The sequence below is a fragment of the Triturus cristatus genome, chromosome 11, assembly GCF_964204655.1.
Source record: "Triturus cristatus chromosome 11, aTriCri1.1, whole genome shotgun sequence".
Classification (NCBI taxonomy): domain Eukaryota; kingdom Metazoa; phylum Chordata; class Amphibia; order Caudata; family Salamandridae; genus Triturus; species Triturus cristatus.
This window is the reverse complement of record NC_140594.1, coordinates 1,001,880,978-1,001,902,303: the sequence shown is the minus strand read 5'-3', so window position 1 is coordinate 1,001,902,303 and position 21,326 is coordinate 1,001,880,978.

The following is a 21,326-nucleotide window of genomic DNA, read 5'->3' as shown; positions in this document are numbered from 1 at the left end:
CCAGCAACGGGGCCTCCCGGCGCTGTAGACCGCTGGGGAACCCGTCCTGGCTATCCCTGTGAGATGGTCCCTTTCTGGGTATCTCCAAGGTGAAACCAGGCATCCCCGGCGTCTGTGGGGGGCCGTTGTAGAGATGAGGCAAGCTTAATGCCCAGAGTTGCCGAGTGTGTTCCTGGTTAGAGTAGGTACCGAAGCAAGAATTATCGAGTCCGTTTTTGACCCTGGTCCACGACCCTGCCGCGTCAGGAATTGAACCCTGGTCCCTGGCTGATTCTCTGCTTACAGGTCTGCCGCCTCTAACTAGTGAGCCACACCTCTCCACCAGCTATGACTTCAGGTTCTTCCGAAAACAACCGTGGACAGGGATGGAGCGTAGATATATGGGCATTTTGTTCCAGGAGGACGGCGCAAGATACGAGAAGGATCTGCCCCCTTGTCTCGTTGTGTGTATTCTAAAAGGAGTGAGCAGTGACACAGTGCTAGACCTAAGTGTCCTCTGAGGCTTATACTAATAAAGCTTTTCGGACCAATATTGTGGGCCTTTCCCATACAGATATTTATGCGTGAGACAGAGGACTTTAAAGAGAGTTCGCTTTCTTACCGGCAACCAGTGTAAGGCTTTCAGACACAGAGTGGAAGATGTTCTATGTGGAAGATTCAGGACCATTCTGGCCGCAGTATTCTGTAGAATCTGTAGCTTATTTAGTACGTTTTCATTTATTGACAACAAAAGCGCATTGCCGTAGTCCTTTCGATTTGTAATAAGTCCTTGAATCAATGGTTTTCTGGCCTCAATGAGAATCCACTTGAAAACTTACCGCAAGGTACGCATTATTCCAAAGCATGTACTAACAATATGGTTTATTTGGGTTTTCATGAACAGTTGATTGTCCATGTAAAAAAGAAGATTGCGGACCACCTCTTTAGGAGCGCAAAAGGTGCCAAGATCAGATGGCCACCAGTCGGGCGACCAATGTTCAGGCGCTTTCCCAAAGAGCATGATTTCAGATTTAGTGCTGTTCAATTGCAGATGGTTAATTTTCATCCACCTATCAATGTGGGACACACAGTTTTTAAAGCGTCCCTTGGTTTCGATAGGATCAGGACCCAGTGTAATCAGGATTTGAGTGTCATCTGCATACGATATGACATCAAATCCATAATTTCTGATCACTGGGGCCAGTGGAGTCATGTGCAGATTAAAGAGTGTAGGACTCAGGATGGAACCTTATGGCACTCCCATCATGACAGATCTTGCGGAGGAAATGCTGTCTCCCGTCTGTACAATAGTTTTGCGGTCCGATAGATAGCTTTTGAACCATTTCAGGGCATAGCCTCTGACACCAATATCCCAGAGCCGTTGTTCTAAAATACTATGGGAGATGGTGTCAAATGCAGCCGACAGGTCGAGGAGGACGAGAATGTCCTATTACTTACCGGTAATCTTCATTACTCCTGGTCCCGTAGTCCTCGTCCCATTCCTTACAAAGTGGAGATTACTATCTCCGCGACAGAAAAAAGAACAGGAGCATGCTGGGATACCTAACCCACTCCCTCCCGCTGGGAGTACATAAGCGGTACCAGCCCAGCATGTAGCCTGAAAATACCAAGCCAACAACCGGAAGGCCGGCCGCCAGGGAGGGAGGGAGGGAAGTAAGGAATGGGACGAGGACTACGGGACCAGGAGTAATGAAGATTACCGGTAAGTAATAGGACATTACCCCCAGGTCCCTCCGTCCTCGTCCCATTCCTTACAAAGTGGAGAATACCAAAGCAGAGAACCCGGCCTACCGGAACCCCACCAAAGCCAGGGGCACCAGACCGAGAAAAACGGTCCCCAACAGAAGCAATAGGGAGCCCACAAGAAAAGCAGGCAGGAGAACACAACCAGCCATGCCTCCAACCAAGCCGAAAAGAACCCAGACCCCAAAAGAAGCAGGGGACTAGCAAGAAAGGACCGCAAACGAACACAAGACCCCCCAGGAAAGCCCGAAGGAGGCCCCGCACTCAGAAGCAAGACCCAAGGGAACCCCCAGAGGGGCAGAAAGAGAAACCACCACCCCGAACCACCAGGGAAAGGGAACCCCGGAGAAGCGGAAGCGCCCCAAAGGAGCAACCCAGCCAGGAAGGACAAACAACCCGGGAGAAAAACCACCAAGGGAGAAGCCCACAGCCCCAGGCAGCACCAAGCAGCTGCATCAAAAGGGACAAAACAGCACATCCAGGCCCAACGCAGAGCGCCCGAGAGCAGGACGCACAGGGAGACACGCCAAAGACCCAGGAAGGAACACAGCAGGGCAAGCCAGAGAGCGAACCCTCCAGAACAGAGAAGAAGGCGACCCACAGCCGGACCAATCCCTAAACACCACACCAAGAGGCGAGGGGAAGGAAGAGGAGAACGAAGAGGCACGTCAAACTCAGAAAAACACCGAGCGCGACCAACCACAGGACCAACCCCAACACACCAGGGGAAGACACCCGCAGAGCCTCAAAGACCGAAGAGGAAAGGACAGAAGGCCCAGGCCAAAAGGCAGGAAGACAAGCCGTCAACCCCAGCAGAGACACCGGAAGGCCGCAGCCAAGGCCGCCACGCCGGGAGAAAAAAAACCCGGTCACAGGAACCAGTCAAAGGCCAGGACCGAGGCAACCAAAGGCAGGAGACACAGGGACACGAACCCAGGAACCCACCCAAGCAAGGCCAGGGAGAGCAACAAGCGCCACCCAAAGCAGACTCCACACACGGCCAGCGAAAAGCCAGGAGAGAACAACCAAGGGCCGAACACAGAATCGGGGAAACAAACCCCAGAACCGGGAAGGAGAAACCCCCACCAACCAAGAGCCGACCCACAGGTCAGGAGGACACCAAGGAACCACCCAAGGCGAACCCCAAAAAAGGGGCGAAACAGGAACGACCAACAAGGAGGCCAACAGCCCAACAACGCAGGCAGCCCAGAAGACCCAAGAAGCCAACCGGACAACGGACAAGCCAGCCAGCCCGGAGGCCCCAAAAAGGAGCAGCAGAACCCGAAAGGAGAGGCAAAGGGCCAACAGACCCAAACCCAAAAACCCCAACCAAGAAGGGACCAGGGACCGGCACCAAAGCAAGCCAAGCCACCAAGAGAGGAGAAGCAGCCGTGGAACAGAGAGGGAGACCGGCAAGCCACAACTGGCAACCAACACAGAGGCCACAGCACACCAGCCAGGCGCAAAGGAGCAGCGCAGGAAAGGACACAGGACCAACCCGGCACCCAGACCAACAGGGCCAGAACCACCGGCCAGCAAGAGGCCAAAAAGAGGCCCAAAAGCACCAGAGAACGAGCGGCCAGGGAAGAACCCAGGCAGGGACCCAGGCAGGGAACCTGCAAAGGAAGGCCCAAAAACAAGGACCGGAGGGAGGAAACACATCAGCACCCCGGAACACCCCCGGAACACCCCCGGCACCCCCAAACCAAAGGACAGGAGCCCGGAGAAACCAAAGGCGCACAACCCCCGGGGGGAGCGGGCACACACCCAAAAAGGGAAGAACAAAGCACGCAGAGCCAGCAAGAGCAACGGCCAGAGACACCACAGGCCGAAAGCAGGCCGCACGGGAGCGAGAAACCCCCAAGCCCAAGGAAAAGGCCCACAAGGGGAAAACCAGAGCCCCAGGACCCAGGCAAAGCCAACCACCAGCACAAGGCCGAAAAAGAGGAGCGGGGACGCAGCAACGTGGCCCACACACTACGGGAGGCTAGACCACAACCGGCAGTCCCACCAACAAAACCACTGGCCAAGCCCAAGAGAAGGCATGGCGAGGAGGACATCGGGAGCGGCACCCAAAAGATTGAAAGAAGGGCACAGGGCAACCCGAACCCATAAACAGGGAGAGGCACAGAAGCAGTGCACCCAAGAAACAAGGAGCCACCCAGGCAGAAGCCAAGGAAGACCCACAACACCTAGCCACCACAGGAGGCAAAAGGAGCGGCAGCGACAGGCAAACGACCGCAAGCCACAAAGAAGAGACACGAGGGGAAAGGAAACCACAACAGGAAACCAAACCCCATCAGCCAACCCAGCGCACCACAACACAGCACCAGGCAAGAGGGAAGAGGCAAGCAGCAACACCAGCCAGAAAGCCCACCAGGAAAGCCCGGGAGCCAACAGCCAACCAAGGCCAAGACCCACCGGAACAGAGGGAAGGCACAACAGCCCCCCCCCCCCCCCGAGAGCCCAAGAAACAGGGAGTCCGGAAGCAACAAGGACCCAGACGCAGGATGCAAGAAGCAACCCAGCCAAACACAAGCAGAGGCCAAGCGCAAAAGTAGAGGAGCCTCAGACGGGGGAACACCGGGGGCCACAGGCCCACCGCCCCGGCCACAACCAGCACGAAGCACACCCACAGGGAACCTGCCGGGGAAGGAGCCCACCAACCCAGGCAGGAAGATACGCCGGAGGGCAGGAGAGAGCGAACGCAAGGGCACCGGAGTGCCCAGCCGCAACACCAAGACAGGAGCAGGCGCCAGCAGGGAGGGAAGGCCACAGGCCAGGAAACCCCACACGGCGAAGCACAGAGCACCGGACAGGCACAGAAGGGCAGAATAAAACAAGGCACCCCGAGCACGGGCCACACCAACACCCCTGGAAGGACGCAAGAAGCGCCCAGCACCATGAGCCGCAGGCAGGCACCCAGACAGGCACGCACCAGGCCCGGCTATAAAAGAACAGGCAGGAACCAACAGGGCGGACAGGCAGCAGGCTGAAGAATCCGTGCGAACAGACAACCAAGCACCAACCAGGGGGAAACAGAAGCACGCAGGGCAGGAAGGCTGGAAGCCCACAGGACAGAGGAACGAACCAGGACGAACCTCACCAAAAAATAAATAGCCCAGGGGAGCAGAAGCGAGCACAGGGGAACGGGGGACAGCCACAGCACCCGCCCGCCCCGGCACACCCCCCTCAGTGGAAAACAGGGAGCCAAGGCCGCAGGCCAGCACAGCAGAAGAGCGCAGCACAAGGAAGAAAGAAAAGCGGCACCCACCAGGGGGACGGGCCAACCCCATAAAACAGAGACCGTCCCCCAACCCCTCCGCCCAGATGCCAACCAGCAACAAGCGACGAGCAAGCGGAAACAAGGAGTTTTAAAGAGGTGAATGAAACTTCGCCACCATATGCCACTATGACAGAGGTCGCGGGACTCGAACCCTAGTCCTGTGAGACCCTTTACAACCGTAGGCACAAGACTTACCAATGAGCTATAGCTCCTGGTGACAGGGAACCCAGAACCGGAGGAGGAAGCACCCCCCCCCCCCCCGCAGCACCGGGAAGCAAGGCAGAGACACAGCGCAGAAAACCACGCAACGCCCCCAACCCAGCAAGCAGGAACAGGGAGCGCCATAAGCCAGCATGGACAAACCCCAACAGGAATCAACCAGCAAATGGTGAGACCAGAGGACGCCAGGCCCCAGAGTAAAAATCGCCAGGCAGCAAGCACGGCGAGAATACCCCCGAAGCAGCCAAGCAAGACCCCCAGCCAAGACCGCCAAAGCAGCCCACCGTGCACAGCCAGACCCAGCAGGCAAAGCACAGAGTCAGAGGAACAAGCATGGAAGAAATCGGAACCGCTATGCGGTACTCACCACAGGGGCAGGAAGAGCACACCAAAAGCGCCCTGCCCCCAAGACCCAGCCCAGGCGCCCTCCAAGACACCAGCGCCGGGCGAGGAAGAGAGCTGCAGCCACCGGTCAGACATCGACCCCCATCAAGCATCGTCCCTGCACCAACCTCAGGAACAGCAGGGGCACTGGTAGGAAAGGAGGCGAGCAGCACACCAAGGGAGACCAGGAGCACCGCCCGGCGCAGCCCCTGGACTCCCATATCATCCACAGCAGCGTGTCTTCCAGCCAGGCCAAGCCGTAGGAAGACGCGCGCTGGAACCCGGAAGGAATCCGGACATCCGGCGCCCCAGCCGCAAAGGGCCGGGCGCCAATCAACGCGACTCCCAGCAAGCCCGGCAGGCCAGGAGACGCAGAAGAGGATGTCGAGGACAGCCCAGCAGCCCTACGAGACATCCATCGAAGAAATCACAGGTAAGTTCAGACACGTCCTAATCTGTCGGAAGACAGAAAAAAAGAACAGGCTGCATGCTGGGCTGGTACCGCTTATGTACTCCCAGCGGTAGGGAGTGGGTTAGGTATCCCAGCATGCTCCTATTCTTTTTTCTGTCGCGGAGATAGTAATCTCCACTTTGTAAGGAATGGGACGAGGACGGAGGGACCTGGGGGTAATGACTGATTGATGTTTATCCAGGGCCCGTCTGATGTTATCTGTAACCTCGACCAGTGTTGTCTCAGTACTATGCGCTGCCCTAAAACCAGACTGTGAGGGGTCCAGAAGATTGTGACTCTCCAGATGGACAACAAGCTGTTGATTGATAAGGGATTCCAGTATTTTCCCTAAATAGGGAAGTAGAGAAATTGGACGGTAATTTGAGAGAAGTTTAGGGTCGGCCGTGGGTTTTTTCAAGATTGGTTTCACACGGGCAATCTTCCAACTTGAGGGAAAGACAGCCTCCGAAAGTGATTTATTGAATAGGTCCGTGATATTATCCACCAGTGCAGGAGCAATAATTAAAAATACTTTAGGGGAAACAGGATCAATGGTAGAGCCGGATTTAATCTTTTGCATGGCACTAGAAACTTGTTTAGTGTCGCATTTGGCAAATTCGTCTAAAAGGTGGGGAGGGTAAGTGGGGATGCCAGGCTCGTCAACTAGATGAAAATAATTGCTTTGAGGTAACAGAGATTGATGAATAGCTAAAATCTTGTCTTCGAAAAAATTAGAAAGGGAGTCAGCCCAGTATTGAGAATCGATTGTTGACGGCTGGTTTCTAGGGGTTGTGAATTCCTTCAGGATTAGGTAAAGTTCCTTGGAGGAATTTTCGGCCTTATTTATCCTATCCGTTAGAAACTATTTCTTTGCCACTTTAATTTCAGTCATATAACTGTGGTGTATATTTTTATAGTTTGCGCGGTCGACCGAGTTTTTACTAGTGGGCCATTTACGTTCCGCTGTACGACATGCAGACTTTATAGTTCTTAATTGGTCTGTGAACCATGGGGCGGTTTTAATCTTGGTCTTTACCTGTGTAGAGGGAGCAATTCCATCCAATGTGGTTAGGATTGCCTCTTCTAAGATATGTAGTGTTTGATTTACACCCGTATCAGGACTAATTGGGTTCAGGCAGAAATGCTCTAAAAAAAGAGGCAAGGTGACTTTACGCCAAGGTCTACGTGAAGAAGAGTCTATTTTCAGTTTTTTTTAATATTAAAGTGATTGGAATCGAGAATTTTAAAAGATAGTGATCAGTCCACAATAATGGAACTGGGGGTGTTACAGTAATTTCAGACCGGTTGGTAAAGAGGAGGTCAAGGGTGTGGCCAGCAGTGTACGTAGGTTCTTGTACCAATTGGGCGAGGCCTAAAATGTTCATACTGGAGATCAACTTCTCAGTATCGGAATTAGATGATACATCTACATGATAATTAAAATCTCCGATTAGGAGAAAGTTATCTGATACCAGTACATGGGGAGCTAAAAGCTCTAATAGTTTATCTGAAAAATCCCCCTTGGGTCCAGGGGGGTGATACATTAGAGCCCCCCTCCAGGAACCATTTTGGCAGCCGTTTATCTTAAAAATGCAAATTTCTTGATGGCTTTGAACATGAGTTTCTAAAAGGGTAATATCCAGATCATTTGCAAAAGCTGTAAACAAACCGCCTCCTTTGGTCTGTGTCCTATCTGATCAAATAACCTTGTATTGAGGAGGGAAAGCTGTGTGTAAGTCTGGAAGAGTATGTTCGTGTAACCAGGTCTCTGTAATGAAACAGATATCTGGGGCCTCTTGGTCTAACAGACTTCATATCTCAACAGAATGTTTGGGGATGGAGCGGGCATTAAGGTAGATGGCATTAAGTTGCCGAGAAGCTGTACCGTTTTTAGTGCTGTGAGGTTCGGCTTCTGTGGGTCAACTATGTACGGGATTCCCAGAACTTTAATAGAATCTGCTGCATGAGCGTCAGTCATGACAGCGTTAGGGGTATTTAGTTCTATGAGTTCATTTCTGGAATATTTTAGAATCGTCATATTGCCTCAACAGGTCTAAGATTTTCTTCAGTCTTTAAAATACAATAGCGATTACCGGTGAAACAGGGGTCCTAGCGTCTGGCGGCGATCAGGCGCGGACCAGTGCAGACGGGCTTGCCTTTGGCACGCATTCGGTGCGCCGCTGCGCGCGCCCGCACCCTTTCCCCGTTTAAGTAGTAATGGCGGGGGAGAAAGCTGGAGCGCTGACCTGCTAATTCCGGTGGACCGGAAGTATGTACTGCCGACCGACCCTCCATTCAATCAGCACCAGCCGTGACGGAACAGGGTCTAGGCAGTTGAACCTGAGGCCAGTAGGGATAAACGGGTAAGTGCGGCGCGAAGAATAATTAAAATTAAAAGAAAAAGTTTGTCACATATCAATTCTATAAAAACACAGTAAAGAGGCAATGATATCACCCGTACTATCGTAGAAAGCAGCGGGGGCACAGATTTGACTCACTATTATGAAAAATAATCACTTGATATAGGTAAACCATATTGGAATGTTTACAGCTCCATTGAAGACAATTAAATGCTCAAGGCTTTTAATGGATTGTATAAGCCTTCAACAGCAACATTCCAATGTTTATCTTTCGGTCTCCAGGGGCGGCTCCCCCATTGGAGCGGTGGAGCATCGCCCCACTTAAGTGCCTCCCCCAAAGCCCCAGCGAGGAAAAATAAAACGGTAACTCATTACCATTTTATTTTTCATTGTCCCGTCCTGAACTAAGCGTCAGGATGGGGCGGGTCCTGCTGAGTGACAGCAGGGAGGAGTGGTTTAAGGTGAGCATTTCCCTTTGGTCGGCCATCTTGCGACGGCCAGCCACACATGCGCACTTTCAACCTTTCAACCCAGCTGTCTTAAGACAGGTAGGTTGGTAGAAATTGCAGGCATCTAGTGCTCTCGGGAACGCTGACAGAGGCTGCTCCCACCAATCAGGGCACTGCTCACATGCTGGTTAACAGCACGTGAGCAGGCCAGGATTGGTCGAGGGAGTTTGCTGGGGTCTGCCCTGCGGTCCCTGCAGAAGAGGTCGGAGTGAGAGGAGGACGCCGTTGTCACGATCTGTAAGTGTTTTTCTGGTTTCTTATTTTTAATTTTGTTTTCCCGTCCCCCTCCCTCAGTAGATGCCAGCTGCCACTGATTTAGAACATTCTACCCACAGTGGATGGAATGTATTAATGGCCTTATAGCCCTTTTGTCTCGGCTATACCAGTTAATAAAGGCCCTCTACCTCTTATAGGCCCGGTTTATAAAGCTATAATAAATTAATCATGGAATATTTGAAAGGCCAGAGTCAAATTATGCAACTTGTCAAAGGTGCAAAACAATGTTACATAAAAATTTGCATCAAATGGACAAAGTGCAAAAATAAAAATGCATTTGCCAATGGTACAAAGTACAATTTTTGAACTGGCTTAGTGCAAATTAGTGTAAATGTAATTTTGCATGAGTCAGAGGATATTAAATTACTAGAGCATCAGTTAAGGTGTCATTTTTCTACGTGTCGGGCGTATGTCCTTTCTGTCACCTGACATGTGCAAAATTAATTTTTGTACATATCATTGGGTACAAATGTCAATTTTGCACTGGCAGATCAATGCGCATGTTGGGGTAAACTATACTGCACCTAATGCACATTTACACTTTTCGACCACTGGATTGATAGACACAAAGGAGGAAGCTGAGAATTCTTTTCAGGCTTGGGTCTCCTAAAGGCCAGCAGGGGAAAGAACAGTCATGCCAGTCTCAGCCTGACATGTGACCACCACTATACCAGAAGGTGAGCCATGTTGGTATGTTCATCCCTTGTTCACTACAGATCAGTTTGCCTACAAGTACGGAGATGGACAGACTCATGGCCTGATCTAAACAGAGACATTTGAAGTTGATACAGACTTTGGACTGTCTAGATTCACAAAGTTTGTGCTGTTGAGTACTCTCCCTGAGGTCTTATCCTAGATATTTAAAGACAGCATATATAGGCCCTTGCACAGTATTGTGCTATGTATAGGATACATGACACTATGGTATACATTATAAGGATACTCCAAGTCACAGAGGAGTTCGATAACCATCTAGAGGAACAAGGTCAAGGTTGAGTTTTTTTATAAGGTCATGGAACTGTTAGTTGACTTTCAATATTCTAACGTACAGCAGAGAGTAACAATTTAATTACTATGGTCAGGTTTGCAGCGCAGTGCAGCAGGGGTAAATGCTCTGCTGAGCTGCGTGAGTAGGAGAGAGCAGGAAAGAGCCATATTTACAGAAACATGTCACTCTCCTATCGCCAGCACAGAAATGTGCTGCCGTAGGCCATGGACACACCTTTGCACCATAGTGCAAGAGTGTCTCCATGAGTCTAGCATATGTTTTGTATACAAAATACTATGCTGAGACTACCTTTAAGCCTTTCCCCACTTTGTATGTGTGCTATACGGTGCAGCACGTATGCAAAGTCAGAAAAGAAAGGAGAAATGAAAGCATTTCTTTGTGACAGCTATTGGTTGAAGTGGACGCTATTTTCTGACATTAAATCCTGTCTACTTTTCGAATAAATATGGCTTAGCATCAGAAATCTTAGGTGGTTGCATGGAAAGGCCCATGCGCCCCCCATGGTGCGTCCCTTTGGTGCTAAGTAATGCAAAGCAGCCCTTTGCGCTGCTTTCATTACTTTTGCTACTTTCAGCGCTAAAAAGTTTAGTGCTGGAAAGTAAATAAGTTAAAAAATATTTGGCAGTGATTCGGGTCACTTTTGTGGTGCAAACACAGCACTAAAACGTAGTAAATATAAACCTTGGTGCCTTATTCCTTCATATGATAGAGATAGTATGGTTGCAGACATGAAAAATAAAAACAGAGGACCCTATTTATCAAGGTTTTGCGTTTCCCTTGAGCCACGCAAGGGGGCACAAGGGTGATGCAATACGTAAATGAGAATTATCTAGCCACACAAGGCCACCTTGCATGGCCCTGTGAGGCTTGATAAATCTAGAGTAACACAAAACAGCGCAGATCGCTACCTTGCGTTACTGCGGCTGGGAGGCATGCCATGGCTGGAGCATGGGTGTTCCCACGTATCCACCCATGCACTCAGTCAGTCAAATCAGTGAATTCTGGCACATTTACAGATTTACCAACACTGGTAGTTCTGGGAACACATCAGGATTGTACGCTTCCCCAAAAGAAGCAAAACAAGGTGAAATATCTTTATTTCTCCTCATTATTTTTTCTTTCTAAGTGTGCTGCATTCTTCAGCACAATTAGTAAGAGGACAATGCCTCTGAGGATTGTTTTCGTGCTGGAAGGTGCCTCTCCGTAGATAAATATAATCCTGCCTACAATGCAGGCACCCTTGCAACATGGTGCGAGGGTGGCTGTGTTGGCGCTAGGTAGCAGTTTGTGCGCTAGCTCTAGCGCAGGCAGGAAGCAGGAATGCACCTATAATGTGAAATACAGCACATTCCTGCCCTCTCCCTTTCACGCAGTGCAGCGCAGCAAGGTGGCTTGCTGCATTGGTTGAAAATGTGATAAATATGCCCAGAAGCCATAGAACAAAATTAAATACACCAAAAATCAGTTTGTAATTTGTTGCAAAAGTTATTACACTCAGTTTAAACCAAGACAGATTAAAAAAAAGACTATTATTTAAACTCTGTAGAAACATGCAGAGAGACTATCTGTCCTGTAATGACCTATAATATGCAAAAAATAAACTTGTTGCAATAAATTTGTTTCTTCTGTTAAGCACTGATTATTCTAGAAGAAACAGAAAAAAGAAAAGCCAAGTTACATTTTCTTTGTTTAAACTGCAGCTGCAATTTTGCTCTGTGACCTGCCATTATGACTTCACAACTCAACTGTAATAACATATTACAGTTGAGCAGGTAAGTCTTTTCGTTATTACAGGCAAATACAGACATTACAATAGACTATCAAAGGACATTGGAAATGGGCTTTTATGCAGCCTGCTAGGGATTTTACTTTAATAATAATAGTAATAATAATAATCATATTATTAATAATAATAATAATAATAATAATGATGATGATGATGGTGATAATAATAATAATGAAAATAAACAACAAGCGTTGAAGCAATCCTCAAAGACCTTCAGTGGCTGCCACACAACCTACGTCCCCCTAATTTCTGTGGAATGGGACCACTCTTCATCAGGAATAAAATCACCAAACACATTCAACAAAGGAACCTCCGCTCTAGAGTGGCACCACGCCTCAAAATCCCAAGATACAAGAAAAAACCATGGGTTCCACATCCTTCTCTGTTCAAGCAGCCAAACTATGGAACTCTTTAAAACCCAACATAAGATCCACGGACAACCACCGTATCTTCAGAAAACTGCTTAAGAATTAGCTCTTCCCCACATAAGCACCATATGCAAACAGAAATATATAGCTTATCCATCTGTATATAAGCATTTATTTGCACTATAGATATGTACCTATTTATATGCGTATTGCTTTGTATAAACATGTGGAATAATTATGTTTAAAAAAAATGTTTTAAGTACAACAGCACTTGAAAACTAGAGATCATCTAATGCATCTTTAATCTACATATACTTACCTCCTTTATGCATCTATATACCTTCCATGTACTTGGATCTATATATTTATTTCTTTTCTCCTAAAAAAGCATATTCAATGCACTACCCTATTTCTCAACCTCTACCTCTATCAATATCTTTAATCTACATATACTTACTTCCTTTATGCATCTATATATACTTTCCATGTACTTATGGATTTATATATTTATTACTTTCTCCTAATTCAGCATATCCAATGCACTGCCCTATTTCTCACCATATGCCTTTCTCAATATATGTTCTACCTCAACTCTCTGACTCATCTCAAACCTCTTTCTACTACTCTTTCCAATGTACCACCCTATTTCTCACCCTATACCTCTATCAATATATCCTCTACATCCACTCTCTCATTCATGCCAAACCCATACCACTACTATGATCCCCAAAATGACCCTTTCTAGACTCTCCCCTCTACCCCCCCTTGCATCATCTCACACTTCTTTTACTATACCGATCCCCCAAAACAAGCCTTTCTAAACTCTTTCCTCTGACTCTTCCAATCCACATCCCTTGTTTACTCATCCCAAGACTCCTCCTACTGCTATGACTTCCAAAAATAAAAAATGTAAATTCTCCACTCTTCTATCCCTCCACTCTCCTTTTCAATCAAAATAACAGAATAACATGTCGACTTCTCAAATTTCATATTACACTATACCAATTCACCACTAACCCTTTATGGGTTCTGGAGTAGCGTGCTACTTGCAGAAAAAGCACTTCAACACCTCATCAGGGGTAGCAAGCACTATATAAATTCAAACCTTTTCCCCTCTTCTATCCCTCCGCTACCCTTCTCCATCCAAATAACTGAATAACATATCCTCCACTCAAATTACTTTAATATTTCAATATACTAATTCGACACTAATCCTTTATGGGTTCCAGAGTAGCGTGCTACTCGTCAAAAAAGCGCTTCAACACCCCATCAGGGGTAACAAGCTCTATATAAATGCAAACCGTTTTCCCTCTTCTATCCACCACCCCTTCCCTTCTTAATCCAAATAACTGACTAACATATCCACCACTCAAATTACCTTCATATTTCACTACACTAATTCAACACTAATACTTTATGGGTTCTGGAGTAGCGTGCTACTCGCCAAAAAAGCGCTTCAACACACAATCAGGGGTAACAAGCGCTATATAAATGCAAACCTTTTTTCCTTCTTCTATTCCTCCGCTATCCTTCTCAATTTAAAAAACTGACTAACATCCACCACTCAAATTACTTTCATATTTCACTATACTAATTCATCACTAATCCTTTATGGGTTGCGGAGTAAAGTGCTACTCATAAAAAAAGCACTTCAACACCCCATCAGGGGTAACAAGCACTATATAAATGCAAACTTTTTTCCCTCTGCCATCCCTCCGCTATTCTTCTGAATCCAAATAACTGACTAACCTATCCACCACTCAAAATACTTTCATATTTCACTATACTAATCCTTTATGGGTTCCGGAGTAGCGTGCTACTTGCCGAAAAAGTGCTTTGACACCTTGTAAGGGGTAGTAAGCGCTATATAAATGCAATTACAATACAATACAATACAAATCAGTACTTGGAAGTTGACCTTAACACCTCCACATGCCACACTGTCAACTGCACCGACCTTGCTGATGAAGGTCTGCTAACAAGTACCACTTGTCACCTCATTTAAAACAAGTTGTTTCCTGACAAAGAGATGGATTTCCTGAAATCCAGTCGCTTACTTTGTGCAGGGGGTGGCAGGCGCTGGGCACCGGCACTCATTCTTGGGGACCAGGACTTATTCATCTGACTTAAATGCAGGCAAGCAAGAGGATGGCATAAAAGGGAGAAAGAATGAGGAAGAGAAATAAAAGATGACAGTGAAGAAGGGGGAAGAGGTGATGAGAAAGAACTTGCAAGAGTGAGAGAAGACAGGGATTTTTGGGGGTAAAATAAAAAGGATGAGGTGGAAAAAAGATTAGGCAGCCTTAATATTGGGTAATCTGGAGATCCAGCAGCACAGGCAGCAGGCACTTAAGAAAAAACCTTGAGCTCCTACAACTTTTTTTCCACACTGCTGAAAGCAAGTCTGACATTTTAGCAATGAACTCAGCGGTGACTCCTCTGCAATGGCGGAGGAGCATCGCCCCACTGGCTCAGTCAGTAACTGAAAAATAAAACAATATTTTATTATTGCTTTATTTTTCAGCTGCCGGATGAGTCAGAGTGTACAGTAAGGAGCAGGCCGGGCCATGGGAGGGGGCAGGAGAAGTAGTTTGGTGCACTTTTAAGTGCACGTCAGTTTTGGCCGGCTGTCTTAGGCCGGCGAAACTGACATGCGCACTTAGGTTTCTCCAACCCAGCTGTATTGAATAGCCGGGGTGGAGAAACAGCACAGACTCTGTGTGCCTGAATGAGCATTAGTACACCCCACTCAGGCCAATCCCCACTCTGCTCTCATGTTTGACAGCAGCACAGGGATTGGATGGGAGTCCATGATGCTGTGCTGTCTCAGGTACTGATGGAACCAGGAACTGGATACAGAAGAGCGAGAGGCAGCAAGAAGGACAAGATAAGTCTTTATTAAATTGTATTATTAACCACCTCCTCCACGCGGCCCTTCCATCCGCCCCACCACTCTTTATCTTTGTCGGCCACCACTGAATGAACTACTGACAGTCCAAAAGTTGTGTTCGAAATTCTTCCCTGCTTTAAGGCCTCCTCAAGTTACTGTCCCACAAAGCCCTGCAAATGAACAAAAGATGCACAACCTGGTGGGTGCAATCACCCACAGACAGTTGAGCAATCCATTTGTTATGTTAAAAAATTAGGCAGGCGGAGGTGTAGACTTGCTGAACAATGACAGATGGGACTGGATTACATAGGCTGCATAGAATGTTTCATGTGCACAGGTTGTACTATATTTGACACGTCTGTTGTTTTGCTTCTTGTTTTTTAAGTTGATTATTAATTGCAATGCAAAACTTTCCAGTAAAAACTGGCATATTTTGTGCAGTTTAAAAGAAGTTCAAAATGCTTTGGTTTTATTTGACTAAGTGTGACAGTTTTTTGATACTTCCTTGAACAGTTGTACTTTTGCATTCGATTTATTGTATGTATGCTAAAAGCTGACTTTTTTTTAAACTAAGCGTAGCATTGAATTATTAGTGTTTCTGTGCATACAACTAACCAACTAAGGGCCTCATTACAATGGCGTTTCGGGATGTAGACCGCCCGACATGTAGCCGGCGGCTCCACTTCCCTTATTACGATGCGACCACAGTGAAGGTGGTTGTAAAACATGCCTTTTTCAAATGTGGGTTGTGCTGTGTAAAAGGGCTGCAGCACAAGCCACAATTGAAAAAGGTATGTTTTCAAACATTCATGCACCGTGTGCCAGGCACCATGTGGTACCTGGCACACTGCGCATGGATATTTGGGGGGCACCACATGTGCCCCCCTGGGCCCATAGCGGAGGCACACAGGGCAAAGTCTCATTTCGTCTGCCTTTACATGGCGATCAAACCGCCATGTAAAGGCATAGGGAAAAGGGTCACTGTAATCCCTACAGCGGTGCCTCTGCGGGCACTGCCCCCATTGTAGGGGGTCACACTCCGACCAACGGGCTCCTAGAGCCTGTCTGAAGTGTCAGTTGGTCCTTCTGACCGCAGAAGTAGTCGGACCACAGCCTCACATGTTGGACGGACCGCCACCGACGACCTGTCAGTGGGGATCCACCTGACGTCATAATCGCGCCATTAATGTGGAAGTGATGCATTTTAATACATTTTGGACATAAAAATAATGCGTGGCTAAAAACTAAAAACTTCAACTGTTTAAGTTGCACAAAATATGTGGGTGCTAATTACCACCTGTACCTTTTCGATGACGTACAGTCGCAAAAAAAAGAGGCAAAACAGGTAGGGTGGCTTGAATAAAATGTTTGTGATAGAAATGTTATCACTGATAAATAAATAATTAAACAAATGAATACATAAACAAATAAATAAAAATAGAAAAACCTCGCTAGTAGAACTCTAATAAATAATTTTCCAAATGTCATACACTATTTGGTGACTTACACTGAACCAACCTCTTAAGTTTGAGCATCTCCCTCACATTACTTGCAATCTGGTACAATTCTTCCATATTCAGAAGGTCTAGCCCAAAGGTGCCCAACTAATCCCACGGAAGCGAGGCCTGGGCCATCTTTTCCGGAGATCCACATAAGATACACTTACATAAAGTGAATCTAAATAAAACGTATTCTGCATAGTCCACGTCATCCTGAAAATTTGGCATGAAGCTGGTTGTTGTGGACCTACCTAAGCTAGCAGATATTTGTGGATGGTCCTGAAGTCCTCTTAACCTGCATCAACAAGCATGGGTCTACTCCACTTCCTTCTTGGGGAATGAAAAGCAGCATGAGATAAAATCTATTAGATCCCGGGTTTCACCTAGCATACATAGGCAGCTGGCCTGCACTACTTCACACATCTCACCGGATATCAAAACAGGTTCCTTTATATGCATGAAAAATAACACTTCAGCTCAAACAATATCTTTGCTAAGACATCTTTTTTCCTCCTCCCAAGGCTTTTTGATATAGACAAACCTCTTTAAAGATAATAAGATGTCCAGTTATTCCCAATTAGTAAATGTATCCAATATCGTACTGTTGTGAATTAGATCCTGCTTGAGAAGCGTCTAACATTTGCTCCCGGGATCCATGTGCATCCCATGGTCCAGAGGATTTAACGACCTTTCAGAGTTTGCGAGACTGGAATATTTATACTTTAGAATTGATTATCATCAGTCTGCATGAAATAGGCGATATGTCACAGGGTCATAATTTAGTACGCTTGTTAATCGAAAGAAACCTTAAGAGCGTAGGCCAAATATACATAGACACATAGCAAGGTGTGCACCATACCTGTTGGAGAACTGAACCGCATGTTAGATCACTCTTCGACTGTGCTACATCATCCCATAATATATAACAGTCAGCTACTAGAATAGGTCCCACCATGATAGTTGCATTGTTTGATTTTGCCAGCAAAATTTGGGGTTACTCTCACCAAAATACATAATTAAAGATTGAAATATCTTTGGCAAATGGCAGTTTTGGAAAGACAGTGAAAGAATCCAAGGTACAATTTTTACTGTTTTGCCCAGCATATTCAGGGTTCTGAAAGAAGAGATTGTACGTCTGCTTGTATTTGCAACTCTAACATTATGGACATGCATTTAACTCTTTCCAAACGTTTTTGCTAGTAAACAATGTAGTGCATGCTCTTGTAAAATCTGGGAGAAATACTGAAAAACCCCATAAATGGATGATGTTTCTTTTTCTAACAGATGCCCAGGCTACTTCATCTTGAGAAGAATTGCGAAAGATGCAGTGCCTCAAGACGTTATTTCTCTTTTTTTGTGAATGTTTAATAATGTGTACACAGTATTATGATAATAAGGGTGTTTTGTACTGTTGGATGATTCAGTTTTCAGAGAGCACTATGATGAGAAAACAGCTGTTTGGAATAAAGACACAAAGCAAGGCCCATCAATGCCTTCTCAAAGTTTGTCGGAGATGGTTTTAAGGGTGCTCTGGTCACCCATCCCTTGACTTACACATTAATGTTTTGGCTGTAGTCATGTCACCATGCATCTAAAAGGTGTTCTACCACCATATCCCAGTTGACAAATCGACCTACAAAAAATTCTAGCCACTATATTGACTTTCCCATAATATTACAAAGCCAGTCTAGGTAAGTGGATGTGCAGTTAAGAGTATATACTTACCTTGATGATAAAATTGTAGACTATTTATTTGTGTCTTCAGTCATGTAATCAATGATATCATAGTACACATAATGAGTGATGTAATACGTGAGGTCATAAGCAAAAGCAGTGCATGGCAAGGGCGTGAGTTATAGTTACTTGAAATAACTGTAACTGGTGAATTTCAGTGGTTTTTATAAGTACAAAATCTTACGTTTAAACTGATATTTTCACCTAAATATAACAATAATGTAACCTTTGTTTTTTTGTTGAATTTCTGGTTTTTGTTTTAATGCAAAGTAACATAGTATTATCATACCACACTATTATAACACTTTAATATTAGTTTTTTCAGTGCATTTCTAGTTTTGTTAACATAAATAAATATTTTATTACCATATGTAACTACGTCAACCTCTGTGGCGCATAGTCTTAGGCTGGTGTTGCATAAGGGTGGGCACCCGCTGCTGCACACAGCCCTCAGTCGTACGTATTGAAGAGTTGGTTGGCTGGCTTAACCTGTGGCCAAGCTCTGCGCCAAACAGCCCCATGGGCAACCAACACCAGGGCACGGCCTTCGGCCTTGAGTGATGTGTGTCCATATGAGCCAACCCAACACAGACACTTATATCACTTCCTTTTTTAATGGTTTCTAATCCTGTGGGACAATCGCAGGAGTCAGCGTGGCCTCAGCACTCCAATTGGACTACCACAGGAGCATGGGAGTCCTGCTCAGTCCTGGGAGAATCCTCCGGGATTGGGGCAACCATGATTGTTTTTACAATTTGGCCCCAGTGGGGGTATCGAAAATAATTCCTGACACAGGGACCAAGCCCATGTCTCCTGAAATGGCAGTTGTGACATTTCGCATCATGTTGCAACCAGCCAATCACAGTGCGAGTACTCGTTGGACTCGCAGGAGCTAGACTACTGAAGGAAGAAAAAAACACTCATCCTAGCAGATCTCTCCATCATTTGAAGCTGCGTGCCCATGGGACTCCTGCAAGAGTCCTGCGAACCCAACTGTCCAGATATATGTATTGATTTTGAAACTTAATGTCTCAAAATCTACAAACAAATTTATACCAAATCACAAAATACATGCTGTCTGGGTAAAGATCAAGATATCTGCCTATTTTGATGCAATTCCGTTAAGAAATTTGGGCTATTTAGTAAATAGGATTTAAAAACCCCTTAGAAACTAACTGAAAAAAACAAAGGTTACAGGGATGTTATAGTTAGGCTCAGATTTCACTTGTACAAAACCAGTAAAATTCAGAAGTTTTAGTTAGGTCGGCTAACTATAACTTACGCCCTGGCAATGCACTGCATATGACCTGACATATTACATCACTAATGACATGGACAGTGACATCACTGATGACATCACTGATGACATCTCAAACGACATCACTGATATCCCTATGACATCACCCAGCGAGTGTAAGCGTTTATTAACGGTTTATGAGTGTTAAACATATATACCAAGGTACTACAAAAGTTAAAGTAGTATACATTTTGTACTACTGAGTGACACTATGTCTAAAATATATTATCTAAGTGGCTGTGTGACTGTGTGTATCAATGTCTGAGTGGGTGTCTGAGTGCCTGAATGGGTGTGTGTGTCTGTATGGGAGTATTAGTAGGTGTGTGAGCAATGGTGTGGGTGAGTGACTGTATTGGTGAGTGAGTGGGTGTGTCAGTGGCTGTATGGGTGAGTGAGTGGCTCTGTCAGTGGCTGTAGGGGTGAGTAAGCGGCTGTGTAAATGACTGTATGGGTGAGTGAGTGGGTGTCTGAATGGCTGTATGAGTGAGTGACTGGCCGTGTAAGTGGCTGCATGGGTGACTGACTGGCTGTTTGATGAGGTGTTTGTTTAAGTGAGTTGGTGTGTGAGTGGCTGTATTGTAGAGTAAGTATCTGTGTGAATAGATCCATGGGCGAGGGAGCGGATATGTGAGTGCTTGTATGGATGTGTGAATGGGTATGTAAGTATTTGAGTGAGTATGTGTGTTTGTATGGGTGAGTGAGTGGTCGTGTCAAGAGGTTGTATGGGTGAGTGAGTGGGTGTGAGTGGCTGTATAGGTGAATATGTGGGTGTATGAGTAGCTGTATGGGTGGGTGTGTGGCTACGTGAGTGGCTGTATGGGTAAGTGACTGGTTGTATGCGTAGCTATATGAGTGAGTAAGTGAGTGGTTGTGTGAGTGGCTGTGTGAGTGAGTGGGTGTATGAGTGGCTCTATGGATGAGCGAGTGGTTGTGTGAGTTCTTGTATGGATCTGTGAATAGGTATGTGAGTTGTGGTGTGGGCATGTGAATGTATATATGAGAGGTTGTATAGGGGTGTGAGTGTGTGTGTGCCTCTGGGGTTGATATAATCAGTGATGTCACTAGTGATGTCATTTGAGATGTCACCATTGATGTCATCAGAGAAGTCACTGACCATGTCATGGGTCATGTAATATGTGAGGTAATAAGAAGTACAGTGTGGGGATGTAAGTTGTAGTTAGCTTAGCTAATAATTACTGTTAAATTTCACTGGTTTTGTATGAGTGAAATGTGAGCCTAATTATAACATCCCTGTAACCTTTGATTCTTCAGTGAATTTCTAAAGTTTTTAAAATTCTATTTCCTAACTATAACGTCCCTGTAACCTTTGTTTTTTTCAGTCAATTTCTAAGGTTTTTCTAATGTTCTCTCCTAACTTTAACGTCCCTGTAACCTTCGTTTTTTTAAGTGAATTTCTAAGATTTTTAAATGTTATATCCTAACTGTAATGACTAACCTTTGACAGTGAGTGTATGAGTGTCTCAGCAGGTCTGTCAGTGAGTGCATAATTACCTA